General features: G+C 35.8%; 1 protein-coding gene across 3 annotated transcripts in view; it reads right to left on the reverse strand.

The window, feature by feature from the left end:
• The window catches only part of GIN1 (gypsy retrotransposon integrase 1), a 163,390-nt gene that overhangs the window by 141,760 nt on the left and 4,629 nt on the right, over positions 1-17,001 (reverse strand). Inside the window, exon 1 of one of the 3 annotated variants that reach the window (XM_063612872.1) lies at positions 12,567-12,795. The exons of 1 other annotated variant lie outside the window; for it this stretch is intronic. The gene's annotated coding sequence lies outside the window, so the exon portion shown is untranslated. Of the gene's footprint in view, positions 1-12,566; positions 12,796-17,001 lie in introns of those variants that run through there. One more of the 3 variants, XM_063612873.1, reaches the window with a different exon arrangement.

The following is a 17,001-nucleotide window of genomic DNA, read 5'->3' on the forward strand; positions in this document are numbered from 1 at the left end:
TAAGAAATAACCAAACAGAACTTCTGTAATTGAAAAATTTACTACATGAGTTTTCAAAAAACTGTTTGAAGCCTTAACAACAGACTAGACCAAGCAGAAGAATTTCAGAGCTCAAAGACTGCTCTTTCAAATCAACTCAGACAAAAATAAAGAAAACAGAATTTAAAACAAAGCCTTCAAGAAATATGGGATTATGTAAAGTGGTAAAATCTATGACTTGTTGGGATTCCTGTGAGCGAAGAAGAGAAAGTAAGCAACCTAGAAAACACAGTTGAGGATATAATTCATGAAAATGTCCCCAGTCTTGCTAGACAGGTCAAGATGCAGACACAGGAAATGCAGAGAACTCCATGAACTACTGTACAAAATGACTGTCTCCAAGGTATACAGTCATCAGACTATCCAAGGTCAATGCAAAAGAAAAAGTCTCAAAGTCAGCTAGAGAAAAGGACTATATCAGGCTATGATAGTAAACCCATCAGACTAACAGGGGACTTCTCAGCAGAAACCTTACAAGGCTGAAGAGATTGGGGGCCCGTTTTTAGCATTCTTAATGAAAATAAATGCCAGGCAAGAATTTCATATCCCACCAAACTAAGCTTCATAAGTGAAGGAGAAATAAACTCTTTTCCAGACAAGCAATTGCTAAGGGAATTCGCCACCACCAGACCAGCCCTACAAGAGATGCTTAAGGGAGCACTAAACATGAAAACAAAAGAACAATACACTACCACAAAAGCATGCATAAGCACATAGCCCATGGATCCTATAAAGCAGCTACACAATTGATACTACAAAGCAATTAGCTAACAACACTATCACAGGAACAAATCCCCACATATCAGTATTAACCTTGAATGTAAACAGCCTAAATGCTCCACTGAAAAGAAGTAGAGTGGCAAATTGGATTAAAAAAGCAAGACTCAGCCAGACACAGTGGCTCATGCCTGTAATCCCAGGACTTTGGGAGGCCAAGGCAGGAGGATTGACTGAGCTCAGGAGATTGAAATCAGCAAGGGCAACATAGCAAGACCCTGTCTCTATTTTAAAAAACAAAACAAAACAAAAACAAACAAAAAAAGCAGACCCATCATTCTGCTGTTTTCAAAAGACACATATCACCATAGTACATGTAATAACACACCTAGGCTCAAAGTAAAGGGGCGGCGAAAGATCTGTTATGCAGATGGAAAAAAAGATTAGGGGTCACTATTCATGTATCAGATAAAACAGACTTTTTAAACCAACAACAGTAGAAAAAGGACTAGGGCATTACATAATGAAGAAGGGTTCAATTCAACAAGAAGATTTATCCTATACACACCCAAGATTGGAGCACTCAGATTTCTATAACTATTATTTCTAGACCTAGGAAAAGATGTAAACAGCCACATAATAATAGTGGGGGACTTCAACACCGCACTGACAACGTTGGACAGATCATCAAGGCAGAAAACTAACAAATTCTGAACTTAAATTCAACAGTTGACTAACAACCTAATAGACATCTACAGAATACTCCACCCACCAACAACAGAATATACTTTTTTCTCATGTGCACATAGAAAATACTCTAAGATTGACCACATGCTTTGTCACAAAGCAAGTATCAGTAAATTCAAAAAAGATTGAAATCATACCAAGCATTTCAGACTACAGCATAGTAAAAATGAAAATCAACACCAAGAGAAACTCTCAAAACATGGAAACTAAACAACTTAACTCCTGAATGACTTTTGGGTAAATATAAAAATAAAGCATACATAAACATTTTTTGAAACAAATGAAAATAGACATACAACATACGAAAACCTGAGATATAGCAAAAGCAGTGTTAAGAGGAAAGTGTATAGCACTAAAAACCTGTATCAAGAAGATAGAAAGATCTCAAATTAACAATCTCACATTGTACCTATAGGAACTGGAAAATCAAGTAGAAATGAGTCCCAAAGCCAGTAGAAGAAATAACTAAAATCAGAGCAGAACTAAATGAAATTGAGTCCTTCAAAGAAACATACAAAGGATCAACAAAATGAAAAGTTTGCACTTTGAAAGGATAAATAAGGTTGATAGACTCGTAGCTAGATTAACAAAGAAAAACAGAGAGATCCAAATAAGCACAATCAGAAATAACTAAGGTGATATGACAACTGATCCTACAGAAATACAAAAGATCCTCAGAGACTATTATGGACACATCTATGTGCACAAACTAGAAAATCTAAAGGAAATGGATAAATTCTTAGAAACACTTATCCAAGATTGAATCAGGATGAAATCGAAACCCTAGACAGATCAATAATGAGTTCCAAAATTGAATCAGTAATAAAAAAATATACCAACCAAAAAGTTCTAGAACTCCAGATGGATTCCTAATCAATTTTTACCATATGTATAAAGAAGAGCTAGTACCAATCCTACTAAACTATTCTGAAAAATTGGGGAGGAGAGATTTCTCTCTGACTCATTCCATGAAACCAGTATCATCCTGATGCCAAAATCTGGCAAAGGACACAATGCAAAATGAAAACTACATACCAATTTGTCTCATGAACTTAGATGCAAAAATCCTTAACAAAACATGAGCAAACTGAATCTAGCAGCATATCAAAAAGTTAATTCACCACAATCAATTAGGCTTTATTCCTGGGATGTAGGGTTGGTCCAATATACACAAATCAATAAGTGTGAGTCAACACATAAACAGAATATTAAAACAAAAACTATATGATCACCTCAATAGATACAAAAAAGCATTCAATAAAATTTAACATCCCTTCATTATGAAAACCCTTAAAATACTAGGCATTGAAGGAACATACCTCAAAATAACGAGCCATCTGTGACAAGCACACAGCCAACATCATACTGCACAGGCAAAAGCCGGAGGCATCTCCTCTAAGAACTAAAACAACAGAGAGATGTTCACTCTCACCACTCCTATTAAACATATTACTGGAAGTCCAAGTCAAAGAAATCAGGCAAGAGAAAAAGTCATCCAAATAGGAAAAGAGGAAGTGAAATTATTGATCTTAACTGACAATATGATGCCAACCTAGAAAACCCTAAAGACTCTGCCAAAAGGCCCTTAGACCTGATATACGACTTCAGTAAAGTTTCAGGATACAAAATTAACATACAAAATTAGTAGCATTTCTATGCACCAATAACATTCAAGCTGAGAGCCAAATCAAGACCAGAATCTCATTTACAATGGCCACAAAAGAATAAATACCCACGATTACATCTAACCAAGGAGGTGAAAGATCTTTACAAGAAGAACTACAAAACACTGCTGAAAGAAATCACAGATGACACAAACAGATGGAAAAATATTCCATGCTCACGGATTGGAAGAATCGATATCATTAAAATGTCCATACTGCTCAAAGCAATCTATAGATTCAATACTATTCCTATCAAATTACCAATGTCATTTTTTGCAGAATTAGAAAAAAGTATTCTTAAATTTATATGGAACCAAAAAAGAGCCTGAATAGGCAAACCAAACTTAGGCAAAAACAATAAAGCCAGGGGCATCACATTACTCAACTTCAAACTATACTACAAGGCTACATCAACCAAAACAGCATGGTACTGGTACAAAAATAGACACATAGACCAGTGGAACAGAATAGAAACTCCAGAAATAAAGCCACACACCTACAACCAACTGATCTTGGACAAAGTTGAAAAAAAATAAGCAATAAGGGAAAAGACTCCCTACTCAATAAATTTTGCTGGGCTAGCTGGCTAGCCACATGCAGAAGAATGAAACTGGACCCTTACTTTTTACTGTGTGTAAAAACTAACTCACGATGGATTAAAGATTTAAATGTAAGACCTGTTTGTTTTGTTTATATATAAATATATATATACTTATAAATATATGTATTAAAAACTTATACACACACACACACAGAGCAAAAAGACAACATGAATTGGGAGAATATTTAAGACCCGTTTGCTCTGTTTAAATATAAATATAAATGGAATGGGAGAAAAGATTTGCAAACAATGCATCTGACATAGGTCTAATATTTAGAATCTATAAGGAACTTAAATAATCCAGTGAAAAACAAACCCCATTTAAAAAGAAGCAAAGTACATGAACAGACACTTCTCAAAAGAAGACAGTTATTAAAAAGTCAAAAAATGACAGATGTTGGCAAGACTGTGGAGAAGAGGGAACACTTATATACTGTTGGTTAGAATGTAAATTATTTCAGCCTCCAAGGAGAGAAATTTGGAATTTTCTCACAGAACAAAAAATAGAACTACCATTAAACCCAGCGATCCCATTAACAGGATTAATACCCAAAGGAAATAAATTGTTCTACAAAAAAACCCCACCTGCATTCATATGTTTATCACAACACTATTCACATAGCAAAAACATGGAATCACCATGTCGGTGCCCATCAACAGTAGCTTAAAGAAAATGTAGTACATGTACACCATGGAATACTACACAGCCACAAAAAGAATGAAATCATGTTCTTTGCAGCAACACAGATGCAGCTGGAGGCCATTATCCTAAGCAAATTAACAGAAACAGAAAACCAAAACTTGCATGTTCTCATAAGTGGGAGCTAAACATCAAGTACATACAGAGCTAAACATGGGAAGAATAAACACTAGTGACTCCAAAAGAGGGGAGGTAGTGAGGTGGGTAAGGGCTGAAAATTTTTCTATTGGATACTATGTTCACTATCTGGGTGATGGGATCAGTAAAATCCCAAACCTCAGCATCATGCTATATACCCTTGTAACAAACCTGTACATGTACCCCAATAATCACAAATAAAAATTTGAAACCAAAAAGAAATGGAAATTAAACATAAAAAAGTAGATGCTTCCAGCTGGCTAATTATTTTACAACAGTATCACATGTGAATTCTTGCATATTGCTTGTTGAATTAGTGATGATAAATATTAAAAAGTAGGCTTAATTATAGTTGGTGAAATACCTGATAATTTTTCTCACTTGGATTAGCAGTAAAATACTAAGAAATGAAGAAGAAAATTATGTGAGTAAATAGTATAATAGTTTTCAGTTTCACCTCTGTATTAGTCCATTCTCACACTGCTATGAAAAAATACCCGAGACTAGGTAATTTATAAAGGGAAGAGGTTTAATTGACTCACAGTTCCGCATTGCTGGGGAGGCCTCAGGAAACTTACAATCATGGCAGCAGGTAAAGGAGAAGCAGGCACCTTCTTCACAGGGTGGCAGGCTGGAGTGAGTGCACGCAGGGGAAATGCCAGACACTTATAAATCCATCAGATCTTGTAAGAACTCACTCACTATCACAAGAACAGCATGGGGAAACCACCCCCGTGATCCAATTACCTCCACCTGGTCCTGCCCTTGACATGTGGGGATTTTGGGGATTACAATTCAAGGTGAGATTTGAGTGGGGACACGGAGACAAACCATACTACCCTCCTTCCAGCATTAGCTAGATGGCTAATGAACTTACGTATAACTCCATAAAATCAAATAAGCAGGTTGTAGAAGAGCATCTTAATCTGTTTTGTGCCACTATAACACAATAACAGGTAATTTATTATTAACAGAAATTTATTATCTCACAGTTCTGGAGGTTGGGAAGTTCAGATGTAGGTGTCAGGGGGTTAAGACTTGGTCTTTCTGCTTCCAATATAGTGCATTGAATGTTGCATCCTCCAGAAAGGAGGAACTTCATTTTTGGCAGAAAAGCAAGAGAAAGAGAACCTATTCGAAGAAGCCCTTTTTATAGTGGTATTAATTCATTCAGGAGGGTGGAGATCCCATGACCTAAACACTTCCTATTAGGTCTCACCTTCCAACACTATTGCATTGGAAACTAAGTTTTCAACAAATGAGTTTTAGAGGGAACAAAAGCATTGAAACCATAGCAAAGAGTAAGAAAGCAGAGGTCCTTAGACATTATTGAAATAGAGTGATCTGGTTGATGATAGTCCCTTAGAATAAAATTTGTTATGGGCTGAATTGTGTTCCCCACAGATTCACATGTTGAAGTCCTAACCCCTAGTACCTCAAAATGAGACTGTACTTAGAGACAGGGCCTTTAAAGAGATAAAGTAAAACAAGGTCATATGGGTAGACCCTCACCCATATGACTGATGTCCTTACAAGAAGAGATTAGGACATAGACCACACAAAAACCAAGGGGTGATGGCCGTCTAAGGGTACAGTGGGAAGGTGGCCATCTACAAGGCAGAGAGAAAAGCCTGAGGAGAAACCGAACCTACTAACACCTTGAAGTTGGACCTCCAGCTTCCAGAACTCTGATAAAATAAATTTCTGTGTTCAAGCCACCCAGTCCTGTATTTTGTTTTGGCAGCTCTAGAAAACTAATATAGAAATTCAATATTTCCTTCTGTGCTTTTAAAGTTTACTTTCCCTGAATCTGTGTCCAATAAGTAGAGCATTATTAAGAATTAAGAACAAAGGAAAATAACCATGAATAACTTTTCTGTCTATTTGTACTTGATTCATGTTTTAGTCAAATCTCTTGCACACCACTATTATCTAATAAAAATGTATTTGGCTAACTCAGAAGTGGATTCCCGAATCTAAAAATCTTGGATGCTCCTACATTAGAGAAGTAGTAGAATATAAGAGTTGAAAGTAAGTTTAGGAGCTGGATAGCCTGGAATCACGTTGTGGTTCTGTAAATTAATCCATAAAATGGGCACATAACCTATTTTATAGGGTTGTTATGAGGATTAAATGAGTTGATGAATGTAAAGTTTAGAAAATTATGATTATTTCCTTAACAGCCTGTAATACGGTGACAATGAACTTGCAATTCATATATCTAACACCAGATGACAGTGTGGCCACCCAAGGTTAGATAGCTATGTAGTCCAGTAGATGCGCTAGCATGACTGTCTGAAATACAGGACAACCAAATTCCAGAAGATTTCTATGAAAATAAGATGAATTTAAAATCTCTATGCAAATACCAGGTCACATAAATATACACAAAATAAAAGCTTAAATAAAACATCTGATTTATTACTCACTGTCACTATTAGTTACTTTCTGTCACTATTCAAATTTTGGCTCTATAGTTTACTGTCTGAATAATCTTTGAAAAGTTTATCTTTTATAAGCTTAAATTTTCTTATATGTAAAATACTACATGAATTTAACAAAATTTTGTTGAATTCCTTCTATACATCACATTTGTTCAAGGAGCTGGGGAGATAGCATCTTAGAAAAAGGACAGAAATCCTTGCCTTCATGAAGCTTATATTCTACTGACTAGAATCTAGTGATTAACCAAAGAACCTCTATCATTTAAAAGCAGAGAGAGATTGTGTACCAGGATGTTAAAGTGAAAATCTCTACATCAATTTTCACTGAATCCCCAAAGGCCCAGAATGAAATAACAGATTCAGAATATCTCTACATTTTGTAGCTATGTGTTAGATAGACCATTGATGCAGTACTTGTAAAGGGGATGGTCAACAACTGCAAACTTTAGCTCAATACATACCTCAAGCATATAAAAGAATATGGACAGGTGAATGAATGGATTCTTTTAAAAGACAACTTATTGAGAGAAAGTTGTTGGAGGACTGTGCATAATCACCATAGTGCAGGGTGGGTAATATATTTTCTCAACTAAATGAGAAAGGGATCTTCAAGAGAGTCATTGGGAGTTGTTGACATGAGACCCCTAGCAGTGAAGCACATAAAAACTTTGAGAGGTTATGGCTGCTTAAGCCTGAGGGCACAGGGCCAAGAGAAAATAGCTGCACTGGAAGTAAGTTACACTTGTATGGCTAACCGGCAAAAAAGCACAAGTGTTTCTCACACACCGGAAATAAACTCCAAGGGTGTTAAGAATCCCTATCTGAAAGGACAATGTGATACCCATAAAGGGGATGGGCCATCAGATAGATGCACAGGGCATGCAGAAAGAACAGTGGTTTCTGGTTGGGGTGAGGCATTGCCAGCCTCACAGTCCAAGGTTCCCAGCAGCAGTGTCTTTGAGGAGTCCACCAGAGAAACAATAAGCATGGAGACATCACCCCAGGGTGGTCCCAGAGGATAGATCTCTGCCGGAAGGGTAGAACTTTCCTGTTCTTTACTTCTCCTCCCACCCTTACCCCAACTCCAACTCTGAAGTAAGACTCACGGAGAGCAAGAGGGAAGAAATCTGCCCGACCAGTCCCAGCTTTTTCACTGCCAACTTTCAGTCCAAAGCAGGCCATGCTGGGGCAGGGAAGGAATGCTCACTCTGAAGTGAGTTTGGAACGTTAACTGTTACACTGCACCAAACATTTTAATTACTAAAACAAGGATATTCTTGTACCTAGAGAGGATTAGACAATTTATGTTATTACTGAAGTTATAAAAACTATTATGGGACCTGCTTAAGTTCTCATCCGGAGACAGGAAAATACCTAGCCTTCTCCAAGTAGAGTGAAAATATATTTAACATGAATAAAGTACTTAACATGGTAAATATTTTCTGTTTTCATCATTGTTCTTCTAATCAGCCCTTGTAACTTGCTTGGGTCTGGTCCAGAGACAGGAAAATACTTAGTTTTTTCAAGTAGAATGAAAACAGATTTAGCATATATAATATACTTAACATGGTAAGTATTTTCTGTTTTCATAATTTTCCTTCTAATCAGCCCTTGTAACTTGCTTGGCTCTGAGTCATACAGCCCTCCTACTGAGGACTGAATGAAGGTGTACATGCCAAAATAGTGTACTGGGAAGAGTGGACCAAACAGAACTCACATACTCTTCCGTCCACACCTCGGGGCTGGCTCAGCCCTTTAGGGCCCAAAGGGAGGGGAAAATCTCTTTCTTGAATGCCTGATTCAGTTTTTCCTATCCTCAGCACACAGTCCTGTGAGCAGAAAGAACAACAGGTAAGAATACATTGTTTCAATTAAGGAAAAAAGTAAGGGGTGCTTTTTCAGAACAGCTCCTGGTACTAGCAAGCCCTCAATAGGTATTTGTAGAATGAGTACATGCATGATGTCTGTGGCAGCATGAGGGAGATTGGATTACTTCTGGGATTATGGTGGTAAACCAGCTCTGGCCATGAAAGTGAAATGGAGTAATTTGAATCATGCCTTCAGAAACATTTCTTTTCCACAAGACCATAGGCATAGGGTGTTTTCACTGTAGAATGCCACTCATTTCAGTAAAGGCAGCATTTTTCAATGTGATGTTCTGCCAATTCTTCCAGGTATTAATAGTAATATACAGAGGAAATAAAAGGCTAATTTGACTTTTATTTGGAAAATGCTGTACACTTTGTCCTCCCCACTTGGATATATATATTAGCATATTATGGAGTCTTTGAAATTGCTATGGTTAATTTTGCTAAACCCAGTGTATTTACTAACTTTATAGGAGGTTGGAATACTTTTTCTTTCAGCACACTTGTCAATATCCCTCTGACTAGTGTTCTGTTTAGCAAAATTCTGGAAAAGACAGATGAAGGTCTTGTCTCCAGAAAGGCCCTGTTCAATGGAGCAACAGTAAGTAAGTTAGTGTGGAAATCATCACCAGCCACAGTCTTCTGAAGTAGAGAGCAGAGCTGCAAGAGAGCAGCATTCATGAGGAGACGTAACTTCTGAGGAAGTTATGAAGAATCAAGAAAGGACTGAAAATCACTGTACCCAAAAGATGGGAAGGCCAAAAGGGAGTGGGAGCCCAATGGAGAAATGCAGTGTTTCACAATTTTGAGTAAGGCAAGACTCAGAACTATTTCTTGTTACTATAGGGGACAAAAGACTGAAGAAGTGCCTTAGTCTGTAATTTAGTAATAGTGAATTTTATTTATTAAGATTTCTACATCACTCACTGTGTGACAGGCACTGTTCAGAGCACATTACAAATATTGATTCATTAAATCCTCAAAATAACCCTATAGGGTAGGTACTATTATTGTCACCCCCATTTCACAGATAAGAGAACTGAGGCATGAATACACTTATTAACTCACAGGCCAGGACGCCAGCCCAGGTCACCTGACTCCAGTGCCCACACTGTATGCTGCCTTTTCAAATCCATCAAGTGGAACACAAGACACTGCTGAGGGTGATCCCATATGATTAAGTAGTGCAAACTTCAACTGCAAATATAAAGAAAAAACTCCCCCTCTTCTGTGTCCTCTGAAATGGGAGACAATTCTTCACCTTAATCAAAAGTAACTGACATTAATGTTTATACCTGTAGCTTCTTGATATAACCTTTTATATACACAAGATGAAACTAAAATCGATGTGGAGGATAGTGTTCCAGGTAAAACAACTTAAGTGATAAAACATGTTACCTCAACAATGTTGCCTGAGGGGCAGACTTACATATTTCATGAAAAATGTTAGGCAGAAGGTCTTGATGTCATTTCACACACCATTTAATCAGATTTAGCTCCAGAAATAGAAAGGAATGGAAAAGGCTACATTTTTCTTTTTAAAAATATAACTCATATTTTGGTATAAAAGTAATTTGTGCACACTACAGATAATTTTCAGAAACATAAAATTATAACTAAGCAAGTAAAAATTATGTAAAATCCCACTAGCCAGAAACAACTACACTGATTATTTACTTATAGTCTTTTTTTCTATGTTGAATATATGTGTGTGTGTTTAACATAATTGAGGTCATTTTGAATATATTTCACATCTTACACATTTTACTTAATGTTATATTATGAACATTTTCTTAAAATCTCGACGTCTGTAAAAATCTTTGTATAACTATAATGTTTGTTCTGATGTCTGCCATCTTGTTTTAGGTTTTTATTATGTTTCAGTGCCAGTTTTTACTCTTTCAATATAAAAAATAGACTTCTTTTGTTTTTATCTTCTGCATTGATTTGTATGGTTTTCAGTTCTTGTTTGTACTTACTCTTGAACAGAGGTTTCTAATTATGGAAGTCAAGATTGAAACTGACTTTTGACTCAGTCTACCTTAACAGATGAGAATGTTTTTATTTCCTCATACTTGTCCTCCTCCACCCTTAATCTCTGGTAATATCATTTGGGGTTTAAACTATTATTAACTATGTATATCTGTATGAAGAATATGTAAACATATATTTTTAAAGATATATTTATTTGTAAGGTTATAAAGATATAAATGTATCTTTAAAGATATATATATAAAACTTTTACATATAAAAAATGCCCTTCTATAAATATATATAAATATATATTGAAAAATATAAATATACAATATATGTTTATATATTTAAATATCTATATGTATTTTAATATATTTGTTTTTTAATAAATTAAAAGAATATATAAATATATGTATAGTATATTAAATATATAATATACATTAATATATATTTAATATGTAATACATATTATACATGTTAAATTATATATTATATATTTTAAAATATATTAAATTATATATTATTTATTATATATAATATATTTATTATATATCTATTATACATATTTTAAAGATATTTTTAAACATGTATATTATTTAAAGGTGAATTAACATTTGCAATAAATTTTGCGATTAATTTATACAGAAAGAATTTTAAACATATATTGCAAAAATAAAAATAGTATAAAGAACAAACACTCCTTAACCTTTACCCAAATTCACCTACTCTTAACATTTTATCCCATTTGAGTGCTCTCTCTCTCTCTCACACACACACACACACACACACACACACAAAAATACACAAAACAGCAAAGTTTTGGATCGGATTGCCTAAGTAACAGAATTTTTTTTATATCAACTTTCTTATACCATGTCTTAAAATGTAAGTACCCAGTTTTTTTGTTTTTTGTCAAATCACTTGCCAAATGTGCTCGCTTTCCTTCTTTCCCTCCTTCTTTCCTTCTCTCAACAGTTATTGAGCACTTTACTGTGTACTAGCACAGAATAATATTGTGGATGAAAGAAAGGAAAAAAAAGCTATGGTCCCAGACCTATGCTTTTCACAAGACCTGGAGGATTGCTGAGCAGTGATTCAATGCTTATCAGGCCTGTGCCGAATATCTTGAGGGTTAGGAGATTTCAGGGAGCAAAGAATCTGACCACAAAGCTATTGACTGTATCTGACCAGGTTGTAGGAACAAAGAAAGTGCAGGATTTGCAGCAATGGAAAGGCAGTCCAGGATTTGCCAGTCCAGGATTTGCAGCAATGGAAAGGCAAGAACAAAAACTGTGACAAAAGAGATATGATAAAGCTATGCTAGGTTAAAGGAAGAAAAGATGCTTACACTCCAGGAATGTAGCACTATCTCTTCTCTCTTTGTCTCTCTGTCTGTTTCTCTATGTCTGTCTTTCTGTTTTGTTCTCTCTGTCTCTCTCTGTCTCTGTCTCTCTCTCTCTCTCTCTCACCCACCCCCCCAACACACACACACACACACACACACACAAATACACACCAGGTTTGAGTTAAGGACCAACCTAAAGCACACACAGTGTGATTTCAAGAACCAACTCTGTCTATGATGATTTACCACTGAGAAACAACGGTTTTCCTGGTGATGACAAAAGGGTTAAAAAATATGTAGAGTGTCTCTAAAGACACTTTTTTACTTACTGTTACTGAAGAACACATGAACCAAAAAGCAGGTTTATAACTTGTGGATGTTGTGGATGTTAAGTATTAAAGATGGGCTTACATTTCAAGAATAATCAGTAAGGCGATAGTACAAAAATCACAATGCCTTTTAAGGAGGTCACAGTTGTCCTACTGTTTGCTAATGGTAGTTAACATGATAACTTGTATAATAGATTAAACTTGCTAAATTGTTATGGGTGGAAGTATCACTTCCTTAAAAGGCTAGAAGCTGTCAGGTGTTAAAAGAGGTTAATACAGAGTCTCTCTCTGTAAGACAGTAAGGAGTCTTTTTTGAGTAAATATTTAGATGTTCAAAGAACAGAAAGAGTAACTTGGAGGAGAGAAAACCTGGGCTTGGGAACAGTTTACGACTCTTGTCTTCAGCATTTCCCAGGAAAAAGGGCTCAAGTGGGCCAACAAAGAGACCCTGATAATTTGCTCAAACCCAACGTGGCATGTGTAGTTCTTACACAAATTCTGAATAAGCAGCCTTCTAATATCACATTAGTTTCTCTGCCAGGAAGCAATATTTCCGAAAAGAAGTAATTAAATGGATTTTCTACTCCAAATTTGTCTTGCGTGAACTTGGGTAGTAAATTTTTCCAGGGAATGCATGGGTGAATCCTTTTACTTAGACAATCACAAACTGTAGCCTAGGATGAGAGAGAAAAGAAACTGCAAGGTGATTTTGAACACTAGTTTATCTTTCCTAATTACATACCTCTTAACATTTCCAAGCCTTTGTCACGTGTAACAGAAGAAGGTGATAAGACTATCTTATTCATAAGTAACTGTAGTGAGATTGAGATTAGTGAACATCAAGATCCATACCATTATGTCCCTGTGAGTCTTCTAGTCATGAATTCTGTTGAAAGCTTAGGTAGGATGATCGCTTAAATATAAAGGTGTCTCAGAACTGGAAGAAGTCTAAGATATGATAATCACCTTGTAGCGTACATTATGTGTCCTGTTATTTAAACGCATATGTGAAAGTTCTGGGTTTGTCCTTTCAACTAAATTATAGTTTGAACTTAGTGCGTGTAAATTATGCATTGACAAAGGCAGAATACTTGGAGACGTGAATGTTATTATATGTTATTGTGGGGAGTTTTAAATAGCAACTGGAAACTTATGGTAAAATATTTATTTTAAATAGTTCTTCTTTACCAACATTATTTCAGAAACACATCTAACATGTGGCTGTTGAAGCAATATGGAAACATGAAACATTAAGGAAATGTCACTTATACGTTCATAAGTTTGGTTTGATGTACACTCACTTGATGTCTTGAGGAACTGGGGCTCTGTTGGTGCCATCCTCAATTAAAGTGGGAGCACTGTAGATACAGTGTTTTGCCAGTGTTGATCTACTGATTTAATAGGCATTCACTTGTTAAAATGAGTTCACATTTATTTGTTGTCTTATTTGGTTAGGTGGCTACACGGCTGATAATTCTCTGACTTTGAAAGTTTACTTGCAATTAATGAAAGCCCCCAAGAAAAGAAGGGGAGAGGTGAATGTGGGAATTGTGGTTGCTTTCATTAAAGGTGGTTTTCCTGTAGTAAGTTGAGATGCTTTGTGTCTACTGAGTATAATCCGTGTGGCAACCTCCTCCAACTTCACAGGCTCTATTCTCTCTACAAGATTTGTGAAGGAGAAGATTAATTTCACAATCATTTCTGAAGCCTCAGTTTGGCAACCAATTTTCCACATGGCATCCCCTCCACTGCCCCCAGTTCCGGTAAGGGCTTCTACCTTATGGAACTCTATCTGTCCTCCATACTAGGGTGCTGGGCTGGACTTCACATTGTTGATGTAGAAATTCTATACATCTTTTATTACTATGTGCCATAATTCCCTCAGAGCACCAGCAGTCAATACTGCAGTGTGGGTGAAAGTTTTCCCTGAAGAATTCGGAGTTATTAAAGAAAATTCATTACAGCAGAGAGGGGAAAACCCTTTTAAATTGTACCCTAAATATGTTTGTTTCTCTAGTCTAAATTCATGTTAAGGAACATAAACTATTTCTTAACTGCAATATAATATGGAAAGATGGAGCACACTTTACATTGCATATAGAGCCATGTCTGTTCCCCCTAGCTTACCTCACATGTGCCTTTGTTTTCTGATGTATGTGTCCATAAAGCCTTCCCACTATTAGTTGTTTTGGTGGGTCTCTGTTTTTTAGAACTAGGGCTTTTGCTTTCCATAATTTTAGCTCTCCTTAAGCCTCTCCCACATTTCAGGTATATAGGTTATATTAATACTGAAGGCGATCTGGAAAAATGAATATTAGTTTTATAGATAAGGAAATGGTGTTAGATAGGTTAGATAATTTGAACAATGTCATGTGGCTAGAAATCCTAGATTGTATGCTTTCAAAGTCCATGCTATCACCTGAGATTTTTATCACATTGTATCTTGTAAAGTAATTGAGTGACATGGTAGGATGTCAAGGCTGCTTCAACTGACCCATAAACATGCAAATCTTTTACGGCAATAGGAACAAAGCTTTTTTTTCTGTTAACTTCCTTTTTTCAGGAAAAGAATGAGTATAGAGACGAGTCTTCATAATTTAAAAAGATAAAGGTTTTGGCTAAGTGCTTGGGAAGAATAACAATTTGCAATACTGTAGTAGCTTAATTATTAGAAAGGTAAAAAACTTCATATAATTTCTGACTAGAAAGTTAACAGATTAATCAAGACTGTTAGCAACTGGAAAGTCTCAAGCTTTGGTTGAGAATTTTTCATTGACATTTAAAATTTTAATTTTTTAAAATGGGCATTTATTTTACATAATCAAAATTCAAAACATACAAAAAAATGTATAATAAAAAGTTGACCTCCCAACCCTGTCCCCAGGCCATCAGCTGTTTCTCCCTAAAGATAACTAATATTTTCCACTTCTCATTGTGGTTTTGATTTGCATTTCTCTAATGATGAGTGATACTGAGCATTTTTTCATGTGCTTGTTAGCAATGCATATGTCTTCTTTTGAAAAGTGTCTGTTCATGTCTTTTGCCCACTTTTTAATGGGGTTGGTTTTTTGCTTGTTAATTTATTAGATCTCCTTTTAGATTCTGGATATTATGTATTTGTTGGATGCACAGTTTGCAAATATTTTCTCCCATTCTGTAGGATGTCTGTTTACTCTGTTGAAAGTTTCTTTGGCTGTGCAGAAGCTCTTTAGTTTAGGCAAGTCCCATGTGTCAATTTTTGTTTTTGTTGCAAATTGCTTTTGGAGTCTTCATCATGAAATCTTTACCAAGGCCTATGTCCAGAATGGTATTTCCTAGATTTTCTTCTAGGGTTTTTGTAGTTTTAGGTTTTATGTTTAAGTATTTAATCCATCTTGCATGGATTTTTGTATCTGGTGAAAGAAAGGAGTCCAGTTTCAATCTTCTGCATATGGCTAGCCAATGATCCCAGCACTATTTATTGAATAAGGAGTCCTTTCACCATTGCTTCTTATTGTTGATTTTGTTGATGATCAGGTGACTGTAGGTGTGTGGCTTTATTTCTGGGATCTCTAACCTGTTTCCATTGGTCTATGTGTTTGTTTCTGTACCACTACCATGCTGTTTTGGTTACTGTAGCCTTATAGTATAGTTTGAAGTTGGGTTGTGTGATGCCTCTGGCTTTGTTCTTTTTGCTCAGGATTGCTTTGGCTATTTGGGCTCATTTTGATTCCACATAAATTTTAGAATAGTCTTCTCTAATTCTGTGAAAAATAACATTGGTAGTTTGATAGGAACAGCATTGAATTTGTAAATTGCTTTGGGCAGTATGACCATTTTAACAATATTGATTCTTCTATGTCATCTTATACCAGTCAGAATGGCTATTGTTAAAAAGTTGAAAAATAACAGATGCTGACAAGGTTGGGAAGAAAAGAGAATGCTTACACACTGCTGGTGGGAATGTAAATTATTTTAGCCACTGCAGAAACAGTTTGGAGATTTTTCAAATAACTTAAAACAGAACTACCATTTGGTGCAGCAATCCCATTACTGGGTATACATCCAAAGGAATATAAATCATTCTGCCATAAAGTCACATGCATATGTATGTTCATCATAACACTTTTGGCAATAGCAAAGACATGGAATCAACCTATATGCCCATTAATGGTAGACTGGATAAAGAAAACATGGTACATATGCACCATGGAATACTACACAGCCATAAAAAACAATGAAATCATGTCCTTTGTAGCAACATGGGTGCAGTTGGAGGCCATCATCCTAAGTAAATTAATACAGGAACAGAAAATCAAATACCTTGTTTTTACTTAGAAGTGAGTAAACATTGAGTACACATGGACACAAAGAATGGGACAATAGATCCAGAGGCTATTTGAAGGTGGAGAGTGGGAGAAAGGTAAGGATTGAAAACCTACCTATTAGGTATTAT

This window comes from Symphalangus syndactylus, chromosome 11 (genome assembly GCF_028878055.3).
Source record: "Symphalangus syndactylus isolate Jambi chromosome 11, NHGRI_mSymSyn1-v2.1_pri, whole genome shotgun sequence".
In the NCBI taxonomy this organism is placed as follows: Eukaryota; Metazoa; Chordata; class Mammalia; order Primates; family Hylobatidae; genus Symphalangus; species Symphalangus syndactylus.